The sequence below is a fragment of the Mesoplodon mirus genome (genome assembly GCF_964341445.2).
Source record: "Mesoplodon mirus genome assembly, chromosome: 5".
Taxonomy (NCBI): domain Eukaryota; kingdom Metazoa; phylum Chordata; class Mammalia; order Artiodactyla; family Ziphiidae; genus Mesoplodon; species Mesoplodon mirus.
The window spans coordinates 168,266,733-168,275,207 of NC_138980.1; positions in this window are offsets into that span (position 1 = coordinate 168,266,733).

Here is an 8,475-nt window from a genome sequence, read left to right on the forward strand (position 1 = left end):
TGTCAAGGATATTCTAGTATCCAAATAAAAATTAGGAACTTTACCATATTTTTATTTTCTCGATTATTTTATAGCAGATTGGGGAAACTTGTTCTTTGAAAACCTGACGGAACTCATCTGCAAAATTATCTGTGCCTATAGCGGGGGAGGGGAGAGTGGAGAAGAGTAAGACTTAATGCTTGACTCAGTTGTTTAATGATTATAGAAATATTCAGATTTTCTAATTCTTCTTCAGTTAGTTTTAATAAAACCACACTTTTCTAGATATTTACCTTTTTTTAATATTTAAAAATTTTAAGAAGATATTCTTCTTATAGTCATATTATCTTACAATCTTTGTAATATCTCCTGCATCTGCATTTATCACCCTTTTATTCTAAAATGTTTTTCTGCCTCTCCCATTTTATTTTTATCAAATTTGAAATAATTTTGTCAATTTCATAACTTTTAATGAATAATTTTTAATTTTCATATTTCTTTCTACAGCATTTCCTTTTTATTCCCTAATTTCTGTTCTCAGCTTCATGCTCTTCAAATTCCTTCCAGTTTATTTGGCTTTATTAATTGATCTTTACTTAACATTTTAAGTTTGCAACTTAACTAATTTAAATTCAGATTGTCTTATTTTCTAATACTAGCCTTTCAAGATATAAATCTCTCTCCCACCCTCATCACTTTTCTATCTACATTTATTAGAGCAATACTATGTACTATAACAGACAACAGTCCAAATCTCATTGGTTTATAAGAATAGAAGTTTATTTCTTACTCTGGTAAAGTAAAAGTAAGTGTTCCTGATTTGTAGCTGGATCAACCCATATTAAGCAATGATCCATAAAGCAATGATCCGTAAATCCAGTCACCTTCCACTTTATATCTCTGATATACCTTAGGTCTTGGAGACAAATGCTGGACCCTCTGCATCCAATTGCCTCATGGAAGACAGACATATTCATTCACATTTTACTTGGTGAAGTCTGGTACCATGGCTCACCTAGATGCAAGAAAAGGTATGAAACATTGACTATTGCAGTGCATTAGAGTTCATTGCCCAAGGTGGTCATTGGAAACTTATGTAAACATCCTCTGCCTACACATGTCAAAATTTCAGATACTCAGAAGTAAAGGAAATGTTCAAAATAAACCATAATTTTTGCACAGTTTTGGTATCAAAAACCATGGTTATCAGTTGGGGAACAATGGGAAATGTCCTAAAATCTAAGTTTTCAAATGCCAGCCAAGGGCCAAATATTAAGTAGGCCTTTGTAAGGAAAGCTCTCTTAGGTTTACTATGCTAATTATTTTCTGCAAACTTGCCTTGTTTTTTGAGGAAATGTGTCCAGTTTCTCACCATTAACTATGTTAGATTTAAGGTTTTGTCATAGATATTTATCAAGTTGAGGAAGTTCCTAACTATTCCTAGTTTGCTGAGGGTATTTATCATAAATGGGAGTATTAGTCAGGGTTCTCTAGATAAAAAGAACCAGTAGGATGTGTATATATATATAGAAGGGTATTTATTATAAGTAATTGACTGAAGCATTATGGAAGTTAGCCAGTCCAATATCTGTGGTGTGGATGGCAAGATGGAGGCTCAGGAGAGCCTATGGCACAAATGAAGTCCAAAGGCATTCTGATGAAGAACTACCACTTGCTCTAGAAGGCTGGTCTTTTTGTTCTACTCAGGTCTGTAACTAATTAGATTGTGGAGGGAAATCTGCTTGCTCAGAGTTCACCAATTTAAATGTTAATCTCATCTAAAAACACCCTCAACTTTGACACATAAACTTAACCATCACCATGGGCACCAGATTTTGTCAAAGGCTTTTCCAGATGAGTTGATATGAGTACATGGCTTTTCTTCTTTAACCTGTTGATATGGAAGATTCCATTAATTGATTTCCAAATGTTGAAACAATTTTGGAAAATAATGATAAATTCCACTTGGTCTTGGTGTGTAAGTTATTTTTACTGCTGTATAATAAAGACTTTGTCTAATCATTGTCTTGTGTTCCTGGGATGGAGCTTCTAAACCTTTAGCATATCCTGAGTGATAGGAGTGTCTTTGTTATTCATGGTGGGCCCCTGAAATCATCCCTTAGTTTATGCTAATGAGATAACTTATGGTGGATCCCCAACAGTTTCAAGATGAGTAAAGGGTGAAAGCTGACCATGCCAGGAAAACCAACTATGTGATTTGAATGTTGGATCTTTGAGCCAGGTGATTTAAACCCAAACTCAGAGGTGTAGATGGGGGCTAGAATGAAGTACAGTCATTTAGACAATAATTCAATCAATCGTACCTCCATAATGAGGCCCAATAAAACTCTGGACATCAAACTTATTTGAGCTTTCTGGTTGGTAAACCCAGGGATGGGTTAGGAGGGTAAAGTTTTTAATAGACATGTCTATTAAAATTGTTTCTTTCTCCTTGTGTCAGGTTCAGTAGTTTATATCTTTCAAGGAATTGTTCATTTCATCTAATTTGTTGAGTTGTTTACAATATTCCTTTATTATCTGTATAATATCCATGAGATTTCACTCAGCTTACATCACTCTTCTTTTCTTGCATGTTGTCTACTTTTTCCATTAGTGCCCTTACCTATTAATTATAATTATTTCATATTCCAAAAAAAGTCATCTTTAAGTCTAATTCCGATACTTCCTTGGTCCCTTCAGGCTGTGTTTTGTCCTTGTCTTTCAACATGTCTAGTAACTTTCTGTTGAAAGCCAGATATGGTTAGTCAGGTAAGTGGGGCTTATATTATGAGATTTTATGATCATCTAGCTACAATTTGAACACTGTTTAAAGTTTGTGTTACCTTCACATGCCAGAGAATTCATAATCCTCTATTGTCCTTGTTTTTGTCTTTCCTGTTGTCCTGAACTCCTCCTTCAATAGGTCTGTGCCTTACAGCTCTTTTGGCTGTAATCCACAGTTTCGGTTGTATATAATACACTGTAGCCCTGCTGATATGGTGGTAAGAAATGGGGAAAGGGAAGTGCCCTATAATCTCATGATTAAATCTATGCATTTTACTTTTCCTGTGTCCTTGGGCTGTGATTTTTTTTTTTCACAAGTGCTTCTCAGTTTACACCCTCTCTAAGCCTTAGCTTAGAGGTGAAGTGTCTTCCCTTAGGTGGAATAATGCTGTGATAAAGCCTTTTTCTCATTTCCCTTGTTACAAAGAAAAAGCTGTGTTTATTTCTCAGTGATTGATTTCCCCTCACCTTGCCGGAGCCAGAAGGAAATCTTTCTTGACTCTTTGATGCAAGAACTTGATGGATTTCTTATAAGTAAGAACTTAATTGTGGACCCCTTCAAGCTTGAGGCCCCAGGATTTCTTTATGCTCACACTAGTCCACAATGAGCCTCTAGCAATTTGTCAAAATTACCACTCAACTGTCCCTGTCAGTTTTGACTCCAATGACCACTGATCTAGGCAAGCAAATCTTGGCTGTTATTCTGTGTATTTGCGTTTCTTTCTAGATTTCTGTGTGGCAGTTCTTCCTAAGGCCTCATTTCTCTGATAGGTTCAAGAAAATTCATTGATTTTTAGTTTATTGAGTTTTTTTCCTTTTTTCTTCTTCTTGTAAGGATGGGATTTGTGACTTCCAAAATTTTCATACGTGAAGGCTGAAACCAAGAATGAATGGTCATTTTTAATACATTCATTCTATTATCACACATTTAATAAGCCCTTTTATTTAGTTTAATATATTGATTCCATATGTTCATTCATATCTTTTCTATTTACAGAATCTTTCATCTTCCAGTCTTTGAGGTGACCCTGCTAATATCTGAGGAGCAGGGACAAACTGTCACCACAAATTCTGACCAAATTGCAGAGTTGTGAGTAAAATAAATGATTGTTGCTATTTTAAAACACTGACTTGGAAGTGATTCATTATGAATTAGTAAAAAACTAGAATATGTAGGTTAAGGGAAGATTTTTGTCATTGTTGTCTTATCCACTAATAGAATTACTATCTACTAGGAACTATCTCAAACTAAATAATCTGATGACACTTGCATTTGGAGTCCTTTTTCAGCCTTGTATTATGGCTAGAATGTATTTACCAGTTCTTAGAGGAAAATTGTCATTGATCTTATTTCGTCCTCTTAGATCCAGACCCCAAAGTGTGATGGGCTGCTCTCTTTTCTGTCTCCTTTTACAGTGTGATTGTCTTAATTCTCACCTTTATTGATGTTTCACTTTTCTTGCTTCTAGACATATGAGGAGGTTTCTAATCTGAAGTCTCAACTTTCATGAGCCCGTAAGCTTTTTCTCCTGTCTCTCTCTCTCTCTCTCTCTCTCTCTCTCTCTCTCTCTCTCTCTATATATATATATATATATATATATATATATATATATATAATTTGTTTTTTTTTAAATTTATCTTTGGCGCATTGGGTCTTTGTTGCTGCGCACAGGCTTTCTCTAGTTGCGGCGAGCAGGGGCTACTCTTTGTTTGCAGTGCATGGGCTTCTCATTGTAGTGGCTTCTCTTGTTGCAGAGCAGGGCTCTAGGTGTGCAGGCTTCAGTAGTTGTAGCACGTGGGCTCAGTGGTTGTGGGTCATGGGCTCCAGAGCACGGGCTCAGTAGTCGTGGTGCACGGGCTTAGTTGCTTCATGGAATGTGGGATCTTCCCAGACAAGGGCTCGAACCCACATCCCCTGTGTTGGCAAGCAGACTCTTAATCAGTGCACCACCAGGGAAATCCCTCTCTATAGTTTTTTTTAAGCATAATTTCCAGGTCAGAAAGCCCATAGGATCACTGCTGACTAGACAAATTGCTTTCCTTTCTGGATTCATGCTTTTTCACTGTTTGGGACCCGTGAAAATTCCCTTTATATAATTGCCTGCTCAGCGGTATCTTTTAAAAATATGTCTGTATTTTATCAAATATTTGAAGTGTTTTCCACAAAGAGGCTTTCTTGTTTTTTTAAGATATCATATGCCCGTGTTGCCAGAAAGAGAATTATCTTGCATTTCTACACTCTTCTTAAGTTCTTATTTTAGAACAATTCTCTAAAGGTTAGTAGCCAATCATGCCAGATATATCTCAAAAAAAAAAACCCACAAAAAGCACACACACAAACAAATCAGTTGTTGTTGTATTACACCTCAAATAAAAAGAAATAAGTGAAAAGGATACGATGAACCATGTTCAATCATTTTTAGCTTGAGAATATATTCACTGCCATCCCTTGCTTCTGCTTTTATTTATTTATTTTTTTGGAACGTTCATTTAGTGAGGATCTTCGGGGGTCATGAAGCAATTTGTGTTTGCAGAAGTTTATTGCTATCACTCATAGGAAAAATTCGTATAGCTCACATATCTCTTGGGTGTATTCTCTTTACTTGAGAATCCATGTAAATTTTGCTTTCACAAAAGGAGAGTGAAGGTTCAGCTTTGAACCCCCTCTTATTCCATCCACTTAATTTCTTCATGTGTTGAATATATATGCACACAAACACACACACATATAAAATTAAAATTACTATTTTCAACCACAAATCCCTGCTAAACCATAGAAATAAATACATTTGTATTTTCATTCATTAAAATAATTCACAGAATTACCTAGTCATGTATTTTTAATTTCTAAGTATTTAATATCTTAGGTCACATTTTTAATATCTTAGGTCACATTTAATATCTTTAGGTCACATTTTATAAATTATATTTATAATTTACTGTATTATGATCTGGGAATATGACTTTAATTTTTGAATATTTAAAATATTATAACCGAATGGTCTGATAAATATTCTTTTAAATATTACATGGCTATGTAATAATATTTATTCTGAGTTCAAAGGATGCAATGCTTTATATTGAAAAGAATTCTGATACCAAATAGTTTATTATTTTCTTCATGTTTTCATAGTTTATTCTGTCTCTCTGACATCTTAGATTTTGTTGAATTCAAGATGTTTTAGGGAATGTCTAAGTTTTCATTGTTTTTCACTGTTTGAGTTTTTCAAACTGAAGACATGGGTATTTCTCAAACTTGTCAGTATTGCCTCCTATTATTTTACTGTTTCTCTTCCATCTGTCCTTTTCTTATCATAACAATATTTTTATTAATATATAATTTATTGAAACTCTTATTCCTCATACTTGTCTCTCTTTGTATTTTCACTTTGAGTTTTTAGATATTTCTTTGATTTGGTATCAGAGGTTACTAATTTAGAGATTGATGGTGACAATCCATTCTCCAATTTATCTACTTTTGTTGTGATTTGTTGCTTTTAAGATCTAGATATTTATCGGATTCTGATTGAATTTCCTGAAATATCTTCAACTTACTTGAAAATGCAGTCTCTTTCCTTTAGTGACTGTGTTGTTGGTTTAGGCACCATATTTAGTTCTACCTTCTGTCTTTATACTGTTGTTATCCAATAGAAATATAATGTGAGATAAAATGTTAGTGTAATATATAAATATGACTATATCATAGATTATATAAAATATGCAATTTCATATATTTTTAGTTTTCACATTAAAAACAAGTAATAAGAAAATGTAAAATTAATTTGGATAACATATTTGATTTAACTCAATATATAAAAATATGAAACATCAAAATATCACTATAATATGCAGTCAATATAAATATTAATAAGATAACTTTATTTTTTGTTGTATTTTTTAAATTGGCTCTATGTTTTACTCTAAGCAGACATCTTAATTCAGTCACCAAATTTTCATCAGTTACAATGAAATGTAGTCTCATATATATATATATATATTTTTTTTTTTTTTCTTTTTTTTCAGATTCTTTTCCCTTATAGGTTATTACAAAATATCAAGTATAGTTCCCTGTACTATACAGTAGGTCCTTGTTATCAATCTATTTTACATATAATAGTGCATATATGTTAATCCCAAACTCCTAATTTATCCCCCCCATACTGTAAATGCTTTAATCTGGATTTTTAAACTTAATATGATATCAAGAGCCTTTTTGTTTACTGTGCTGTACACCTGAAACTAACATGATATTGTAAGTCAACTCTACTTCAATCAAAAATATTTACAGTAAAAGAAAAAATGAAATGTCTCACTCATGGGAGCCACATTTCAGGTGCTTAATAGACATAGGTATCTATTGAACAGTTCAGTCCTGGTACTTGGACACCTTAATGTCTTGTTATTTGACAATTTTTCTTTTATTCAGTTCTGGCTCTTAAAAAATACAAAGGATAGAATACAATGCTTCTCATACTATACCAGTGTTAGGACAAGGGAAACCTTAGTTGACCTATTTTCTTTCTTAGCATCTTTGAGACCAGAGGTAATAGGGATTATGACACTGACAAAATCTTGGGTCCCTTAGGGCCAAGTCATGAAAAGATACACATACAGGTACAAGCATGATAATCTCAAAAAAGGTATAAGGATAATTTGATGAACTTAACAGTCCTGCATGACTAGAAAAAACTTTAACAGAAGAAACAAGAAGAGAAGACACATAACAATAAAAATTCCAGGCTTCCCTGGTGGCGCAGTGGTTGAGAGTCCGTGTGCCAATGCAGGGGACATGGGTTCATGCCTCAGTCTGGGAAGATCCCACATGCCGCAGAGCAGCTGGGCCTGTGAGCCATGGCCGCTGAGCCTGCGTGTCTGGAGCCTGTGCTCCGCAACGGGAGAGGCCACAACAGTGAGAGACCCGTGTACCGCAAAATAAATAAATAAATAAATAAACAGATAATAAATAAATAAAATAAAAACTCCTTATTGAAAATGAAGGTAGATGTAACTATTTTCATTGAGAAGTTTATTAGGAACAAGAGTAGGGCACATTATTGAATCTACTATTCAATATATGGAAGATCTGATCAGAAAAAAAGAAAGAAAAGAAAAATAGACATTTTTATGACAAAAATTTCAGAGAAAAAAAATGCCTTTATTTGAGATCATGTGATTGTCCAAGTAGAACATCTGATAAAGTCTAGAAACAATTTATCAGTGGTACAAAGAGATTAGTAATATTGCTAGACACAAGTGTATTGGGGATAAATGAGTACCTTTCTTTATAAAAATAAAGTTTTAAAGTACAATACAAATAAAAGAAGTTATTATTCTAGATAAAAACAAGAACAGTATGGAGGTTCCTTAAAAAACTAAAAATAGAACTACCATATGATCCAGCAATCCCACTACTAGGCATATACCCTGAGAAAACCATAATTCAAAAAGAGACATGTACCAAAATGTTCATTGCAGCTCTATTCACAATAGCCCGGAGATGGAAACAACCTAAGTGTCCATCATCGGATGAATGGATAAAGAAGATGTGGCACATATATACAATGGAATATTACTCAGCCATAAAAAGAAACGAAACTGAGCTATTTGTAATGAGGTGGATAGACCTAGAGTCTGTCATACAGAGTGAAGTAAGTCAGAAAGAGAAAGACAAATAACGTATGCTAACACATATATATGGAATTAAAAAAAAAA